The following is a 19247-nucleotide window of genomic DNA, read 5'->3' as shown; positions in this document are numbered from 1 at the left end:
TTCCTTTTGATGCTATTGTATATGGGATTGTTTATTTCTTTTTCAGTAGTGTGTTGTTAGTGTATAGAGATGCAATTGCTTTTGATATAGTGGTGCATATAGCTGCCTTCTTTTTATGTCTTGCTCAGCATTATGGTTCCATGGTATTTCCCAAATGGGCCTTTAATAGCTATTCATTTAATAAATCAATGAATTTGTCATAATTTATCTTACCTTTATTTTATTTTATATATTAAGATATTAGATATTTTTTCCAATGTTTTTCTTTTTTAAGTAGCTCTAGCCATATATAGCTACTACTGCTATTGCTACTACTACCACCACCACCTCCATTACTAATCTTTTAAGTGTTTTACATACATTATTTCGACAATATTTACAAAAACCTCATGGCTATAGATGTTATTATCTCCCTTGTCCTGGGTCTAGCAGTTAGTAAGTGCCAGAAACCTACATCTGTCAAACTCCAGATCTATCACTGTTAATCGCTCCATTCTGTATCCTGCTCAAAAATTGAATCATACTGTATATACTGATTTTGATAACTTACTTTTTTACTAAATTACACATCATGAACATCTCTCCATATTGTTACAATTTTTTTTACTATCATTTAAAAATGCTGGAGTTCCCACTGTTACACAATGGGTTAAAGAATCCAGTGTTGCAGCATAGGTTGCAGCTGTGGTTTGGTTTCAGTCCTTGGACTGGGAACTTCCATACACTGTGGGTTCGGCCATAAAAACAATTTCTTAATATTTCGTTGTATATATCTACTATAATCTATAGGACCAAGATCTAATTACTAAATATTTTAGATTATTTTCATTATGAATGTAATTAAATTTGTTTCCAGGTTTAATATGGAAACTTTCAAATTTACACAAAATTAGAGAGGATAGTATAAAGAGCACCTACATATGTATCACCCAGTTTCAACAATTATTAATATATAGCCTATCTGTTTTATTCATAACTCTATTCCAATACTTGGCTTAGGTTACTTTGAGTTAAATTCGTAGACTATTATTTAATCTGTAAAAATTTTAGCATTAAACAGAGGTTTTTTTTTTTTGTTTTTTTTTTTTTTTTTTTTGCTATGCCCGAAGCATGTGGAAGTTCCTGACCCAGGGCTCAAATCTGCACCACAGCAGTGACAATGCTGGATCCTTAACCTGCTGCATTTCCAGGGAAACTCCCTAAAGACAGTTTTTATACTATACAACTATAGCGATAGTATCCTAGCAGCTTACTAATTCAAGGTACCCTAGAAATGAGTATTCAGACACAACTGGTAAAATGCATAGAGCTAATAATCTCACTTGCGTCGGGAAAAGCACAGTTGGATATCTATCATCAGTGATGTGCAAATAATAATTCCATGTTTTCCAAGAGGGAAAAAAGTCCAGATCTGTGCTTCTTAATCTTAGCTGATAATTGGAAATACTGGAGGTACTTTAAAGATACTGATATCTGGGTTACTCTCAGAGATTCTGATGGAATTAGTCCAGGATGGGTGCCTCGCACTAAGGATTTTTTCTTTACTTTAGTAAAATACACATAACATAAAATTTATCATTTTAAGCATACTTAAGTGTACAATTCATTGGCATTTAGAATATTCACAATATCACACAACCATCACCATCCCATATTTCCAGAACTTTTTTTTTATCTCAAGTAGAAACTATACACATTAAATAATATCTCTCTATTTCCCTGTCCCTTCATACCCTGACGATCACCATTTTACTTTTTGTCTATATAAATTTGCCAGTTCTAAGTATCTAATATAAAATGGAATCATGCCGTATTTATCCATTTGTGTCAGGCTAATTTCATTTAGCATAAAGTTTTTAAGGTTTATTCACATTGTAGCATACATCAGAAATTCATTCCTTTTTAAGGTTGAATAATATTTCATGGTATGTATTACCACATTTTGTATATATGTTCATCTGTTGGTGGACATTTGGATTTTTTCTGCCTTTTGGCTATTGTAAATAATGCTGCTATAAATACTGGTGTACAATTATCAGCTGGAATCTCTGCTTTCAGTTTTTGTTTTGTTTTGTTTTGTTTTGAGTATAAACCCAGAATTGAATTGCTGGATTGTATGGTAATTCCATGTTTACTTTTTTGAGGAACCATCATACCATTTTCTCCAGTAGCTATACCATTTAATTTTCCCACCAGCAATACATAAGGGTTCCAGTTTTTCCACATTTCTACCAATGCTTGTTCTTTTCATTTCTTTTCTCTTTCCTTCCTTCTTTCCTCCGTCCCTCCCTTCCTTCCTTCTCTTTTTCTTTTGTTCTTTCTTTCTTTTCCTCCTTTCTTTCTGTCTTTCTTTCTCTTTTATTTTCGTTTTTTTTTTTGATAGGAGCCATCTAATGGGTGTGAGGTGGTGTCTCATGATTTTAATTTGCATTTCCCTAAAGGGATATTGATAATCAGAGTCTTTTCATGTAATTATTGGCTATTTCTATATCACTTTTGGAGAAATATCTATTCAGGTCCTGTGCCCATTTTTGAATTGGATTGATTTTGTTGTTGTTGTTGTTAAGCTGTAGGAACTCTTTATATATTCTGGATACTAATCACTTATCAGATGTTTGAATTGAAAATAGTTTCTTTCATTCTATGGGTTGCCTTTTCAATTTCTTGATAGTGTGTTTTCGTGCACAAAAGTTTTAAATTTTGATGAAGGCTGTTTTTATCTACATTTTTCTTTTGTTGCCTATACTTTCTGCATCATATCCAGGAAATTATTTCCAAATTGAATGTCATAAAATTTCCTCCTATGCTTTCTTCTAAGAATTTTACATGTTATGCTCTTACATTTAGGTCTTTGATCCACTTTCATTTAATTTTATATATAGTGAAATGTAAGGGTTCCCTTTTCATTCTTTTTGTATGTGGATATCCAGTTTACCCAGCACAACATGTTGAAAAGACTATTCTTTCCCCATTGAATGGTCTTGGTGTTCGTATTGAAAATCAGCTGACTATATATGCAAATGTTTATTTGTGGGCTCTCTGTTCTATTCCATTGGCCCATATGTCTGTCCTTATGCCAATACCATGTGGTTTTGATTACTATACCTTTGTAGTAAGTTTTGGAATCAGGAATTATGAATCCTCCAACTTCATTCTTCTTTTTAATGATTGCTTTCGCCATTTGAGGGTTCACATTGAGGCTATTCAGATCCCTTAAGGATTTTAAGATGGGTTTTTCTGTTTCTGCAAAAAATGCTATTGGGATTTTGATAGGGCTTGCATTGAATCTGTAGATTGCCTTGGGTAGTACTGTCATCTTAGTAATATTAAGTCTTTCAATCCATGAACACAGTATATCTTTCCACTTACTGGTCTTCTTTAATATCTTTCAGCAAGGTTTTATAGTTTTCAGTGTAGTCTTTCACTTCCTTGGTTAGATTTATTCCTAAGTATTTTATTATTTTTGATGCTATTGTAAGTGGAATTGTTTTCATGATTTCCTGTTCTTTTTTTTTCTTTCTTTTTTTTTTTTGGCTGCACCATGGCACATGGAGGTTTCCAGGCCAGGAATCAAACCCATGCATGCCATAGCAGCAACCTGAGCTGCTGAAGTGACAGCATCAGATCCTTAACTTATTGCACCACAAGGAAATTCCTATAATTTCCTTTTCATATTGTTTATCACTAATATTTAGAAATGCAACTGATTTTTGTGTGTACATTTTGTATCTTTCAATTTTTATGAATTTGCTTATTAAATCTAACATTTTCTGGTGTGGAATCTTAGGGTTTTTTGATTAAGATCATGTGTGAACAAAGATAATTTTATTTATTCTTTTCCAATTTGGATGCTGTAAATCTCTTTTTTATTCCCTAAATGCTCTGGCTAGCCCTTCCAGTATTATGTTGAATGGAAGTAGTGAAAACAGACATCTTGGTCTTATTCCTGATCTTAGAGGAAAAGCTTTCAATGTTTTGCCATTGAACATGATGTTAGCTGTGGGCTTTCCATGTATTCCTTTTATCATGATGAGATATTTTCCTACTCTTAGTTTATTGAGTATTTTTTATCATGAAAGTGTTGAATTTTGTCAATTTTTTTTGTATGTTGATTGAGATAATCATGTGTTTATGTCTTCATTCTATTAATATGGTACATTGTATTCACTGATTGATTGTGTGTGTGTTTAGATGTCATTGTATTCCAGGAATAAAACCTATCTGATCATGGTCTATAATCCTTTTATTATGCTGTTGAATTTGGTTTGCTTATATTTTGTTGAGTTTTGCATCAATATTCATAAAAGATATTGGCCTATAGTTTTCTTTTCTTGTAGTGTTTTTATCTGGTTTTGGTATCAGGGTAATGTTGGTTTTATAAAATCAGTTAGGGAGTAAGTTCCCTGGTGGCTCAGTGGGTTAGGATCCAACGTTGTCACTGCTGTTGTTCAGGTCGCTGAATGCTGCAGTCATGGCCAAAAAAAGTCTGAGGTAGATTCTAATAATAATTTTATATATATAAAATAAGCCCAGTGCTCAGCAAAGTGTCATTCCCCATGCCAGCTATATTGGCATCACATGGGAGCTTATTAGAAATGTAGAATATTCGGTCCTACCCCACACCTACTGAATAAGAATCAACATTTTAAAGAAGATCCACAGGTGACTCCTTATGCATATTAAAGCTTGGGACTGCTGGTGTATATTAGGATTGTGACAGGTATCCCAGATTACCTGATAAGACTCATTGGAGGTAATTGTTTCCCAGTTCCACTAAATTAGATTCTGGAGGAGAGGAGACTACTAGTCTCTCTTTTAAACTTTTTCCTTAAAAAGTACCCCAGGCAGTTCTTATTTTCTGTGAAATTTTGGAAAAACTGCCTAGGTGATGGAGCTTAGCAGTGCAGTAATTCTCACTCTTGGGTATTCTGGAGCAAAGGGACCTAGTTGGGGGGTGGTGGTGGTGGGAGGTAGTAGGGAAGTGGTTGTAGTTCTTGATAAAGGAGGTGGGAAGAGAGACATTTTTTAAAGTAAATTTTATTGGAGTATGGTTGACTTACAAAGTTGTATTAGTTTCAGGTGAAGAGCAAAGTACATCATATAACATATAGCCATTCTTTTTCAGATGCTTTTCCCATATAGGTTATTCCACAGTATTCAGGAAATTTCCTTGTCCTATAAATAGGTCCTTGTTACCCATCTGTTATGAATACAGAATGTGTATATATCAATCTCAACCCCCTCATTATTACCCCACTCCATGATTCACCTTTGGTAACCAAGAGTTTGGCTTTGAAATCTTTGAGTCTGTTTTTGATTTGTACATTCTTTTGTATCATTTTTTAGTAGAGTCCATATATTAGTGATATCATATGATATTTGTTTTTCTCTGTCTAACTTCATTTAGCATGATAAGCTCTACGTCCATCTGTGTTGCTGCAAATGACATTATTTCATTCTTTTTTATGACCGAATAATATTCCATAGTATGTGCGACATTTTTTATATCCATTCCTCTGTTGATGGACATTTACCTTGCTTCCATGTCTTTGCTATTGTAAGTAATGCTGCAATGAACATTGGGGTGCATGTATGTTTTTAACTCATACCCTTCCATATAGGTTGGATAATTTTTCCCCACAAACATAAATTGCTTTCAAAGTAAAAACAAAAACCTAAGATGAATTTTTGATTTATGTTCTGAGAGGCTTAAAATCAATAGCTCTGGGATTGAGCTAGGAATCTGTAGTGTTTTAAAAACAAATATCCCAGCTGAATTGGTAGCAGCTTATAGTTGTTTCACATCCCTCCAGTTTCTTCCCCATTTTGACACACTCTTGCCCCTGTTGCCTGGGTTACATTCCTAGAAAAGAAATCTAATCAGGTACTCAATAACTATTTGTTGAATGGATGAACCCTTTTTTCTCTTTGCTTGCAGTTGACTCCCTGCTGTCTACAAGAATCAATACCAAACTTCTTAATAAGACATGTAAGACCCTTTATAATATGACTGCAGCCCACAATCTTTAAGCTTCCATTCCTATAAATTTCTCCTATATCTACATACTCTATTCTAACCCACCAAACTACTGTCTCCTGTACATAGCCGGCATTCTTATGCCCCAAATCCTTGCTTAAGACTCCATTCTTTGTCTGCGCTGTTAACTTTACCTGTCATGCCCATCACAAATTTTCTCAGTTTGGAAAATGTGCTCATTCTTCAAGTTGCAGCTCAAATTTATTCTTTCCTGTGTAACTTTCTACATCTTACCCAAACACAGTCAGGAGAACTGTCTCTATCCTTCCAGTGCCTTTCAGTGATGTATACTTTTATTATTGCATCCATAGCATTGTATTGTAATTATTTAATGTCTGTGTCCCTCCTATGAGCTTCTCCAGGTCAGGACCCTATCTTCTTTGTCTCCATCACACATAGCACCTAGTGGCAGTTTTGTCAGATAAGTGCTCACTGTTTATAGAATAGTCATTCATTCATTCATTCTGCAAATATTTAACGAACCTTTCTGTATGCTAGGCACTGTTCCAGGTGTTGTAGATATAGTGCTGAAAGAGACAGACCAAGTCCCAAGTCCTTTCTCTATGGAGCTTGAATTTTAATGGGGAGAGCCTTAAGGTACAACGGTAAATAATTAAGATATTTTCTGATAGTTATAAATTCTATGAAGATAATACAACAGGATAATGGGATAGATAATATTATATGTTTTGTATTTTTAAAAGGTAGTTCTGGCTTCTGTGAGTCGAATGGATTATAGGACTAAGAATGGGGAAGTAGGGAAGTCAGTTACAAGACTATTGTAATCTGGGCAAGAGATGGTGGCGGTTTGGACTAAAGTGGTGGTGGATTTGGCGAGAAGTGCTTTGAGATTCAGGATTTGCTTAGAAAGTGGATCCATTATTGCTTTTTACTTGCCAACGTATTAGATGGGGGATCATAAATATTTTTTGGCTTGAGCAACTGGATCTTCTGTGTGTATGTGTGTGCACGTGTGTGTGTGTGCACGCACGTGCGTGTGTGTGTGTGTGTGTGAAAGAGAGAGGGAATACATGTTGGAGAGAGATGGGGAAAGAGATTGAGAAGGATGATATTGAGAGTTTTGTTTGTACACAATAAAATTTGAGATGCCTATTTGAAGTGAATAAAACAAGGTTACCTTTTGTCAAATTTTTATCAACTATATAGCATGAACAAAACTTCATTCTCCTTTGCTTATTGTTCTCTGATTTGTGAGAGCAGAGGTGAGCCAAGTAAGCATATTGACAATTAAAAATCAGTTTGCTGAGGCATTCAAGTTGCTAGAGTTTACCCAGGTTTTTCTCATATCCTACCCTTTGCAAATGTTATATGAAGTCACGATGTCGTTTGCCCCTTGCCTTCCATATTCAATTTACGAAATAATCTGACTCCTACAACTGGCCTTTAACAAGGCCTGTATAGGTCTGTGAAGGTTAATAACAGCTGTGGATAGAATTGGCTTGAAAAGGTTAACTAGTGTGTGGCAGGAAAAATAGCTGAGTTGGCAGGGACAAATATGGGTATTAGTTTCCCCAGTATAGATGAGAATTTGCTGGCAGCAAAATATTCTTAGAAGTAAGACACTGCTAAACACTAAGGATGATTGTTCTGTATTGGGCTTGGCCTTATTTGAAACATTAGACTCTAAAATTTGGATACTAGCCCAGTGAGGCCACTGGCAAAAACTACTAGCACAGACTCAGGATTTTTACATTTCTGGAACTTGAGGCTATATTCTAGGAGACTGCTGACAAGGAGGGGCTGGCCACAGAGATCTGATTTTTCTACCACAGAAAATAACTGCTTTTTGAAACATCCTTAAAAGGAAAGGGTTTATTTACTATAATCCCTTCAGGAAGGGGTTAAATTTGGCTTAGATAAGCAATGGGTTTGGATGGAGTTGTTATAATTTGTGTCCAAAAAAATCAGAAAAGAGTTTTTCAAAGCCATCTTTTCAAAAGATTCTGTTCAGCAGTTGGCTCTGTAATTGGGATGCTAGAGGCTTTGATGTTCTCTCTTTGGCTGCTGGTATTGTATCCGTGAATTAATTGCCAGTTTACAACAGTTTGTAGTTAAGACCCTGAAATTAGAATTTTTATTCCAAGTGATTTACTTTCAGATTGATTAGTAGCAGACACAAAGAATTCATTGTTTCTAATCCATAAGGAAGAGTACACTATGCAAATTTGTGGGAAGAATTTCAGAGCAGGCATTAAAAATAGTAAATTATATTAATAAGCAAAGCCTCTTCAACTCCACCCTGTTGACTTTTGGGGTGTAGCTGATAAACAACTACTCATGGTTTTTTTTTCCTCTTGGACCAAAACACATGGATCCAGCAGGATTAACATTCGGCTGTTTTATGAGTACTTTTTCAAAATTTTCTTACTAGCCCCTAACTCAGACTCACTTGGATTTCAAATGTGAACAACAGAGTCTAATGGAATTCACTGTTTGTGTTCTTTTAAACAAATGGTTGTTATGGACATCTGGTTACAGTTAATAAAGTTCTGTGTGTATGTGTGTAATATGTCTCCAGTTTTAAGGTTCATTTCATTGCCAGATTAAGATCTTCTTAGTGCACTGGGTTCTAGAAAATGATTTGTTAATGACACATTTTAAGAGCATGATCAAATGCAGAGTGAATTTTTCTTTTTCTTTTCTTCTCATTTACCAAGCAAAAGATGACTGATGTTTCCCCACTCTTCAAGACTTCACAGGACAATAACAATGAAGCAGTGTTTTTTATTACACTGGAAGATGGGGAAAAGGATTTTAGGAGTTGATGAGGACCTAGTTATTTTATACAGCTATTTCTGGGAGGGGCGAGTAGTATACTTTTGATATTGTGGACATCATTGTTCTTCATTTTGTTTGTTTGTGTTCTGGACATTGCTAGTTGTCTAGTATCCTGTTTCTCTCTCCCCTGCAAAACATGCCACTGCTGTTCTCTGAGTCATTGTGCCAACCAAAATCATCTCCATACCTTTCCAGATGTGCCCTGGGAGTAATACTGCCTTGAGATTGAGAACTACTGATCTACTTTAAATCCCTCACATTTCAGAGGAGGAGACTGAGGGCCAGAGAGATATGCTCAAGGTATACCATTCTTGATGAAACAGTACTGAAATACAGGTCCCCTGAATCTTCACTTCGTGTCCTTTCTTGCAATATATTTCAAAAGGCTCATTTAAATACTTTTATGCTTATGCCTTTAGTGCTCTTAGGGATTTTTGATTGGTGGTAAGGTATTTCTAGGCATACATGTTGTCAAAGGATAGTAGAATCTGGAATTTAAATAAAAAATAGTATACTATAATTTTATTCGTTCAAGAAAGTTTGTGCACATTTGTTGTGTGACAGTTTGGAAAAATTTTATGTCATAAGCCTCTACTATTGAAATAATATAAACAGGAAAGGATGGTGATATGAAGGAAATAAACGTCTAGAGAGTGATGTAGTTTAAACTGATGTGCAATGAATGCTTACAGTCAATTTCCCTCTTTCCTTTCCATAGCTTCCCAATGTTCACTAGGAATCAAGAATTGATCATCAGCATTATTTTGTTTTCAGTCACTTCTCCCTCATGTTGTAGATGATGTACAGATTTCTGCTCATTTTCTACTTATTTAGTCCAGGTCAGAGTGTGGTCTGATCTGGTGCTTGACAAAGGTGGTGGCTTCTAGGTCTTGGCTTTGTCACCTGTAAAACTGAGGCAAAGAAATAAACACAGAGCAGTTTTCTCTGTCATGGGGTTTCTGTATGAGATTACCAAATGTGATTAGATCTCTCATGGATGAGAGAAAGAATTGAAAGTACAAGTTGGGGCTTTCTGAGGATCCCTGGGGGCTTGTCTTCTTTTGGACAGCCTGTTTTCCATTTGTTTTTGTACTTGTTTTCATGTTGAGCTTCCCTTTGGAGGACTTTCCCTCCAACATTTTACTGTTTAATTCCTTTTTGATCATGCCAAAATGTTTTATGAGTGGACTTAGGCAGTCTACATTTGGTCTGAGGTGAGATGTGATCTGTATTTCTTCCCCTTCAGCTCTGATCCCATTCAGGAGCATTTTCAATATAAGCTCTGTACTTAGCATGATGACCCTCCCTCCTCCTAGATGGGCCAGAACTACAAAGATCTTGCCTTCCACCAGAAAGGAAAGTGAACCCTATGGATTCTACAGGCTTTTTGAGCAAATAGTTTTAATAACGTGCTTTTGAGGTAAGATCCCTTTATGTTCTACCTTCTGTTTGAACTCATCAGTAGATCCAAAGCCTATTCTCTTTTGAGGGTTATTTTGAGCTATAAATCATATTCTATATAATCCACCCACTTAAAGTGTTCCATTCAGTGGCTCTTATATATCTAGCCATAATCACAGTCAATTTTAGAATATTTCTATCACTCCAAAAAGAAGCTTTGAAACTTTGTCTCCATTGTAAAGGCCCACTCTTTAACCTAGGTCATTGTCAATAATAATAGCTAATACTTGATGAGAGCTTATTCTGTGCAAGGGGATGTGTACATACATATTTTATGTCATTTAATACCTGACACAATCCTTGACACTTGTGAGGTAGGGACTAATATCATCATCCCCATTTTACAGATGAGGGAAATGAGGCATTCGAAAATTGTTCAGAGTTAAACAGACCATCTGACTCCATAGCTTTTTTTTTGTCTTTTTGCCTTTTCTAGGGCTGTTCCCACAGCATATGGAAGTTCCCAGGCTAGGGGTCGAATTGGGGCTGTAGCCACCAGCCTACGCCAGAGCCACAGCAATGTGGGATCCGAGCTGTGTCTGCAACCTACACCACAGCTCATGGCAATGCCGGATCCTTAACCCACTGAGCAAGGGCAGGGATGGAACCCCCAATCTCATGGTTCCTAGTCACGTTCGCTAACCACTGCACCACGACGGGAATTCCATGACTCCATAGCTTTTAACAGCAAATCACACTGTCATGTTTTGGTCATGTGACAGGACCAAGCACAGTTTTCTCTCCTTTTCGTTAATGTGCACTGTGATTTGAGATGTTCTATCATAAACAGGTGAGTGAATGCATTTTCATTGATCAGGCACTATGACAGAAACAATGTGGCATGCAGAGAGGACCAAGACAGAGATCATAGCCTCAAGCAGCTTCCAATCTAGTTGGTGGCTGATTTGTAATGTAGGGCCACACTTGAGAGAAGCCATATATGTGCCCCAGACGGTTTTGCTATTAAGCTTCGTGGAAGGAGATATTAATGTTGGCTGGAGTGATTAAAGAAGGCTTCCAGAAAGAAGTAGGTTCCAGCTGAATCTAGATGGGAATATGATCAAAGGCATAGAGGTGAGAATGCTAGGAAACATTGGGGGGACCTTGAGATAGGTTGCAGATGGGTGAGGAGTGGGAGACCATGGTACAAGTCAGTCTCTTAAGAGCCTTGTATGTCAGACAGAGTTCATTTATTTGTGTAACATTTTTTTTTTTTTTGGCCATACCTGAGGCATGTAGAAGTTCCTGGGCCAGGGATCAAACCCGCACTGCAGTTGCAACCTGTGCCACAGCTGCGGCAATGCTGGATCCTTAACCTGCTGCTCCACTTGGAACTTCCAACAAATTTTTTTGAGCACTTATTTTTTACCAAGTACTCATGGAGACACTGAGGGTAGAGCAGTGCGCAAAAGACAAAAATCCCTGTTTTCAAAGAACTCGAATTCTAAAAAAAAAACCCCAAAACAAAAAACCTACAAACTGGGAGAAAATATTTGCAAACAATGCTACAAATAAGGGATTAATTTCCAAAATACACAAAACAGTTTATACAGCTTATTATTAAAAAATCCCAATTAAAAAAAGAACTCTAATTCTATTTGAGGAAGAATGTGAAAAACAGGTCAGTTTTTTTGATCAGATGGTGTGACCGATCAAAGAAGCAGGAATGGGGGTGTGAAGTGCAGGGGGTAGTGGCTGAAAATATAGAGTTTGAACTTTTCTTTTAGGTAGCAGAGGACCATGGACAAACTTCACATATTATATTTTTGCATAGTGTTTTTCCTTGGGATTGCCTAAGAGAAAAATGTTTTAGAAGTGAGATATAAGAGGCCTAGAGGCAGGTAGGAAGGTCAAGGGCAAGTAGGAGCTGGACCTAGCTTATTGGAATCTGGTAGCTGTGTTATAGTGGAAAAAGCATTGGATTCGGACTCTTCTGGTACTGTTAGGTCACTTCACTTTTTAAAGCTTTGTTTCATTTTCTGCATAGTAGGGATAGAAATACCTAACTAACAAGAGTGTTATGTGAATGAGAACTTTGTTATTTGTATAGAAATGTGAAGAGTTACTATTATGGATAATTCCTGTGAAAATTACATTTCTGTTCTTTTTGGCCATTCCAGGATTTTGAGAGCAATTTAATTTTTTTAAGCTGGTGAAATTACATCTTTATTTCAAGTTTTTTTTTCCTGTAATGATTTTTAGTTTTTTTCATTATAGCTGGTTTACAGTGTTTTGTCAATTTTATACTGTACAGCATGGGAAAGCAATTTAATTTTTTATGTCAACTAAGTCATAAGTTAGAATTTTAAATCACAAAGGACAATTTGTGCCAGGCGTTTTATAAGGGGTACTGTGCTAGACACTGAGAATGCGGTGGTGACCACAAGTGCTTTTCACATCAGAAAGTTTTCTTTCTGTTTTGTTCAAGGCTGCCAGCATGAAAGAAGGGAAACTTACTTGTGGCATAGGTACTGTCCGTAGTCCTGCCCACATATCTTCAGCAGCCTTGCCCTGTGTAGCAACCAGCCCTCCTGACAAACTACACCATGTATCACTGAACCCTGATATCTTTTTCAGTCTCTATCTCTCAGTATTTGTCTCTCTCTATCTCTCATTCATCCCTTTGCACACTCAGTTCCTTCTGCCTGAAGTGCCCTTCCCTGCCATATTTTCCTGACAAGCTCTAATTCCACATTCTTAACTCATGTCTCTCCTCCTCTGGGAAGACTTTGCTGATATCTTTCCCACCATAGTTACTGCACTGAACTGCCGTTGTTCCATGTGAGTGTCCATCACCAGATAAGCTCTTTGAAGCCAGGATTATGTTTTGGCTCTCTCTGGGTCCTTAGTGCTTAGGAATGGCATTAAGGAAATGTTTACTGACTGAAGGAATCATTACTATATAGACACCTAAATCTTACCCAGGAAATTCTTCAAGAGTTCTATACTTATACAGCTTTATTTTCACATGTATCTATTCTTCATTTATGTTGCTTTTTTGCACTGTACACGAGTAAAATGCCAACTTTCTAAGTTAATAGTGTGGAAAGAGATTGTTAGGGTATATTTAAATTACTGCACATACAGTTTCCTTTAGGTTTTAAGCATTATTTTTCATAGATTTTTTTTTCTTTTTAGGGCTGCCCTCGCAGAATGTGGAAGTTCCCAGGCTAGGGGCCAAATTGAGTTACAGCTGCCGGCCTACACCACAGCCACAGCAATGCCACATCTGTGACCTACACCACAGCTTATGGCAATGCTGGATCTTGGACCCACTGAAGGAAGCCAGGGATTGAAACTGCATTCTTATGGATACTAGTTGGATTTGTTTCTGCTGCACCACAGCAGGAAGTCCAAGAATGACTTTTTGAAATTTAATTTTATTGGAGTATAGTTGGCTTAAATGTTGTATTAGTTTCAGGTGTACAACAAAGTGAATCAGTCATGCATATACATATATCCATTATTTTTTCCCATATAGGTTAGTATAAACTATTGAGTAGAATTTACTATGCTAAACTGTATGTTCTCATTAATCATCTATTTTATACCATAGTGTATATGTATACATCTTTAAAAAATGTTTCCAAAGTAGTTGTATTAGTTTATATTTCCACCAAAAATATATGGGAATCACAGTTGTTGCACATCTATAAATTTACACTTGTTATTGTCAGTCTTTTTTATTTTTTATGGAAGTATAGTTAACATACAATATTATATTAGTTTCAAATGTTCAATATAGTGATTTGACACTTACATACATTACAAATTGATTTATTTTATAACTGGAAGTTTGGACCGCTTAATCACCTTTACCCTCCCTTCTGCCTTCTTTCCCTCTGGTGACTACCGGTTTGGTCTCTGTAGTAGTGGGTCTGTTTCTGTTTCTGTTGTGTTTGTTTATTTATTTTGTATTTTAGATCCTACATATAAGTGAAATAATAGTATTTGTTTCTGTGTGACATTTCACTTCTGCCTCCTTTCCCTCTGTTGACCACCAGTTTTGAGTTGTTTGTTTTTTTGATATTGAATTATATGAGCTGTTTATATATTTTAGATATTAAGCCCTTGGTCAGTCATATCATTTGCAAATATTTTCTCCCATTTAGTAGATTGTCTTTTTGTTTTGTTGATGGTTTCCATTGCTGTGAAAAACTTTTAAGTTTAATTAGGTCCAGTTTATTTTTGCTTTTATATCTTTTGCCTTAGGAGACATATCAAAAATATGTTGCTATGATTTATGTCAAATTGTTCTAGGAGATTTATGGTTTCAGGTATTTAGATCTTTAATCCATTTTGAGTGTATTTGTGTATTACGGTATGGGGAAATGTTCTAATCTCATTCTTTTACCTGTTGACTGTCCAGTTTTCCCAGCACTACTTATTGAAGAGACTTCCTTTTCTCCATTGTATATTCTTGCCTCCTTTGTCATAGATTAATTGACCTTAGTGCGTGGGTTTATTTCTGGGTTCCCTATTCTGTTCAATTGATCTATGTGTCTGCTTTTGTGCTAATACCATGTTCTTTTGATTACTGTAACTTTATAGTATAGTCTGAAGTCTGGTAGGTTTATGTATTCAGCTTTGTTGCTGGATATTGCTTTGGCAATTCAGGGTATTTTTTGATTCCATATGAAGTTTAGGATTATTTGTTCTAGTACTATGAAAAATGTCATGGGTATTTTGATAAGGATTGTATTAAATCTGTAGATTACTTTGGGTAGTATGGCTGTTTTAACAATATTAATTCTTCTGATCCAACAACATGCTATATCTTTCCATTTCTTCTTATCATCATCAATTTCCTTCATTGATGTTTTATAGTTTTTAGACTATATGTCTTTCACCTCCTTGGTTAAGTTTTTTCCTAGGTATTTTTCTTTTTTGTGTGATCAGGTTTGTTTTTTCAGGTTCTTTTTATGATAGTTCATTGTTAGTGTTTAGAAATGCAATCAATTTCTGTGTATCAATTTTGTATCCTGAACCTGTACCAATTTCATCAATGAGTTCTAGCAGTTTTTTGGTGGCATGTTTAGGATTTTCAATGTATAGTATTGTGTCATCTGCAAACAGTGACAGTTTTACTTCTTTTCCAACTTGGATGCCTTTTGTTTCTTTTTCGTGTCTGACTGCTAGTCTGATTGCTAAGACTTCTGGGTACTATGGTGAATAAAAGTGATAAGGGTGAACATCCATGTCTTGTTTGTGATCTTAGAGGAGTGCCTTTTCTCTTTCCACAGTTGAGTATGATGTTAACTGTGGGCTTGTTGTGTATGGTCTTTATTATTCTGAGGTATATTCCTTCTATACCCACTTTGATGGGAGTTTTTAAAATCATAAATAAATGTTGAATTTCATCAAAAGTTCTTTCTGCATCTACTGAGATGATCATATGATTTTTTCCATTCTTCAATTTGTTGATGTTTTGTATCATATATTGACTGATTCATGGACACTGAATCATACTTGCATCCCAGGGCTAAATCCCACTGGATCTTGGCGTATGACCCTTTAAGGATATTGTTGAATTTGGTTTGCTAATATTTTGTTGAGAATTTTTGCACCTGTGTTAATTTTTTTCTTTTTTGTAAAACCTTTGTTTTGCTTTGCTATTAGGGCAATGCTGGCCTCATAGAATGTGTGTGGAAGTGTTCCTTCCTCTGCATTTTTTTTGGAACAATTTGAGAAGAATAAGTGTTAACTCTTCTCTAAATATTTGGTAGAATTCACTTCTGAAGCCGTCTGGTCCTGGACTTTTGTTTGTTGGGAGTTGTTTTAGGGCTGATTCTTTTTTTTTAACTTGGTAATTGGTGTGTTCATCTTTTCTATACCTTCCTGATTGAATCTATGTTGGAATTTGTCCATTTCTTCTGTGTTGTTCATTTTATTGCCCTTAGGTGTTCATAGTAATCTCTTCTGATCATTTGTGTTTCTGTGATGTTGATTGTAACTTCTCCTTTTTTTCCTTTCTGATGTTATTGATTTAGGCCGTCTGTCATTTTTTTTTTTCATAAGTCTGACTAAAGGTTTATCAATTTTGTTTACCATTTCTAAGAACCAGCTCTTAGTTTCATTGATTTTCTGTTGTTTTTAAGGCTCTATTTTATTTATTTCTGCTTTTGGCTTTATGATTTCTTTCCTTCTATTAACTTTTGGGTTGTTATTTCATCTTTTGTCTAAATGCTTTAGGTATAATGTCAAGTTGTATATTTGAGATTTTTCTTGTTTCCTGAGGTAGGCATATCACCATATACTTTCCTTTTAGAGCTGCTTGTGCTGTATCCCATAGATTTTAGATCATTGTGTTTTCCTTTTCATTTGTCTCCAAGTATTTTGATTTCTTCTTTGATTTTTGCACTGGTCCACTGTTTAGTGGCATATTGTTTAGCTTCAACATGTTTGTGTTTTTTGAATTTTTTTTTTTTTTTGGCTTTAAGGGCTGAATCTGTAGCATGTGGACGTTCTCAGGCTAGGGGTCGAATCAGAGCTGCAGCTGCCAGCCTATGCCACAACCACAGCAATGCATGATCCAAGCCACCACACCACAGCTCATGGCAACACCAGATAATTAACCCACTGAGTGAGACCAGGGATTGAACCCGCATCCCTGTGGATACTAGTTGGGTCTGCAACCCACTGAGCTACAATAGGAACTGCCATGAATTTTTTTTCTTTTAGTTGTATTCTGATCTCATAGTGCTGTGGTTAAAAAAGATACTTGAAATGATTTCAGTTTTCTTAAATGTACTGAGACATTTTTTGCCTGACATGTTATCTGTCCATGTGCATATGAAAAGATGTGTATTATGCTACTTTTGGATGAATATTCTATATATATTTATTAAGTACATTTGGCTTAATGTGTTGCTTATAAGTAGTGTTTCATTGTTGATTTTCAGTCTAGATGATCTATCAAGTGATATGAGTGGGTGTCTAAGTCACCCACTGTTACTTTGTTAGTCTATTTCTTTCTTAATGTCTCTTAATATTAACTTGATGCATTTAGGTTCTTCTATGTTGGGTGCATATATGTTTACAATTGTTGTAATTTTTTATTAATCCTTTGATTATTATGTAATGTCCTTCTTTTTCTTTTTTTACAGTCTTTGTTTTACAGTATTTTCTCTGAGATAACTATTTCTATCTCAGCTTCCTATTTTCTTTCCATTAGCATGGAATATTTTTTTCATTCCTCACTTTCATTCTCTGTGTATCTTTAGATATGACTTGAGTCACTCTTAGGCAGCATATAGATGAGGGTTGCTTTTATATCTATTCATCCACTCTGTGTCTTTCAGTTGGAGCATTTTGTTAATTTAAATTTAAAGTAATTGTTGATAAGTATATACTTATTACCATTTTTTTAGTTGCTTTGGGATTATTTTTGTAGTTCTTTTTTGTTCCTTTCTTCTTTCTCTCTCTTCTGTTTTGATTTGATTGCTGTCTTTAGTGTTATATTTGGATTACTTCCTCTTTTTTGTGTGTATCTATTATGGATTTGGTTTGTGGTTGCCATGAAGTTTATAGAGCAGTGTGTATACGATTATTTTAAGTTGCTGATCTCTTAAGTTCAAATGCATTTTAACGAACTTGCGTTTTTACTCTCTTCCCTTCGTGATTACTGACTTTGACATCATGTTTTACATCTCATTGTTTTTTTGTATCCCTTAACTCTTATTGTAGATGTAGATGATTTTACTACTTTTGCCTTTTAACTTTTCTACTAGCTTTATATATGCTTGATGGAGATGGTCACACAGTACCAAGTGTGAGCCAGGTCTTCTCTGCTCAGGGGCTGACACTGTTCTGTCAATAATGGCATCCGGTCCCAGGTTGCTGGGGCAGAAGCCCTAAGGTTCTCGTCTCAGCTGGCATAGTTGCCTTTAAGTGTATGCTCTTCCCTCTCCCAGCACTAGCACCCTTGCCCTAGAGGGGCTGGTGTGGATATTCACCATGGGTTGGGGCATGTGTTGTGGCAATCTGGCCACCATCAGAGATCTCATCTACCTCTGATGTTCTGCCTGTGCAGTAGCTGGTATTGCCTTCCTTCTCCCTACTCAGATGTGACTTAGGGTGGATTCACCTCAACCTCTCATGGCCGAGCTTTTTCCTTGCTCGTGACAGGCATTGTTCTAGTGTAGAAACGTGATGTGAAGCAAGTGGTGTTTGAGCATTTGCTTGGCTCAGGCTGGCCTAAGAACCTGGGGTAGTTTTGGGAAACTAGTTAGCTACCCATTTGGTTTCAATCTGCCCTCTCTTCCCTGATTTGGAAAGAGACTCTGCTTCACAAGCAGAGTCCAGGTTTCTCACAGCCCTTCTGTTAGTCCCACCAGCCCTCCATGCAACCAAGGAGGCTCATCTTCCCTTTATCAGGAGGATCTCTGCTTTTGTATTCTTTCTTTTCCTCTGAGTCTCCTTCTAGGGAAACAGGTTCTGACCTGATCACTTGTGTTCCCTTCCTACCTGATCCCATGTGGCTATTTATTTCAGCTTGGTTTTACAAAAGTCTTTATTTTAGACTCCAGTTATTTTCTGGTGAGCATTGTTCCATATGTAGATGTGATACTTGGTGATGCACAACTGTCATGGGTGTGCTGGTGGGTGGGGAAGGTACCTGGTACAGCTGGTTTCATGACCTGGTGGTAAATGAGTGCCACAGACATGCTGTTTGCAGGGTTAAATTTTTTGACATTCTGTTTGCTGGGTTAAATTTTTTGGCATAGCTGTCCATGCAACCTGGTGGTGTTGTGGGTGTGCTGGTAGGGGGGAAAGCCCCCAGTGTGTCTGATGGTGTGGCCTGACTGTGTGCAACTTGTTTTAGTTCACTGGTGGGCGGGTAGGCCCTTGGTGTTCCAGGTTGTGAGCTTAGGCAGTGCATGATTGTTGCAGGTGGGTGAGGTGGGCCCCTAGTTCTAATAGACTAGAGGGAGGATTCCTAAATAGCCCA

At 36.4% G+C, this 19247-nt stretch overlaps 1 protein-coding gene across 6 annotated transcripts in view; it reads left to right on the top strand.

Annotated features, from left to right (window-relative positions):
• OPHN1 (oligophrenin 1) overlaps positions 1–19247 on the top strand; it is a 560542-nt gene that overhangs the window by 50431 nt on the left and 490864 nt on the right. The window contains exon 2 of one of the 6 annotated variants that reach the window (XM_021080302.1): positions 9032–9136. The exons of 4 other annotated variants lie outside the window; for them this stretch is intronic. The gene's annotated coding sequence lies outside the window, so the exon portion shown is untranslated. Of the gene's footprint in view, positions 1–5478; positions 9137–19247 lie in introns of those variants that run through there. One more of the 6 variants, XM_021080301.1, reaches the window with a different exon arrangement.

Source organism: Sus scrofa, chromosome X (assembly GCF_000003025.6).
Source record: "Sus scrofa isolate TJ Tabasco breed Duroc chromosome X, Sscrofa11.1, whole genome shotgun sequence".
NCBI classification, from domain to species: Eukaryota; Metazoa; Chordata; class Mammalia; order Artiodactyla; family Suidae; genus Sus; species Sus scrofa.
Note: the sequence above shows the minus strand (reverse complement) of the source record. Positions and strands in the feature narration are given on the sequence as shown.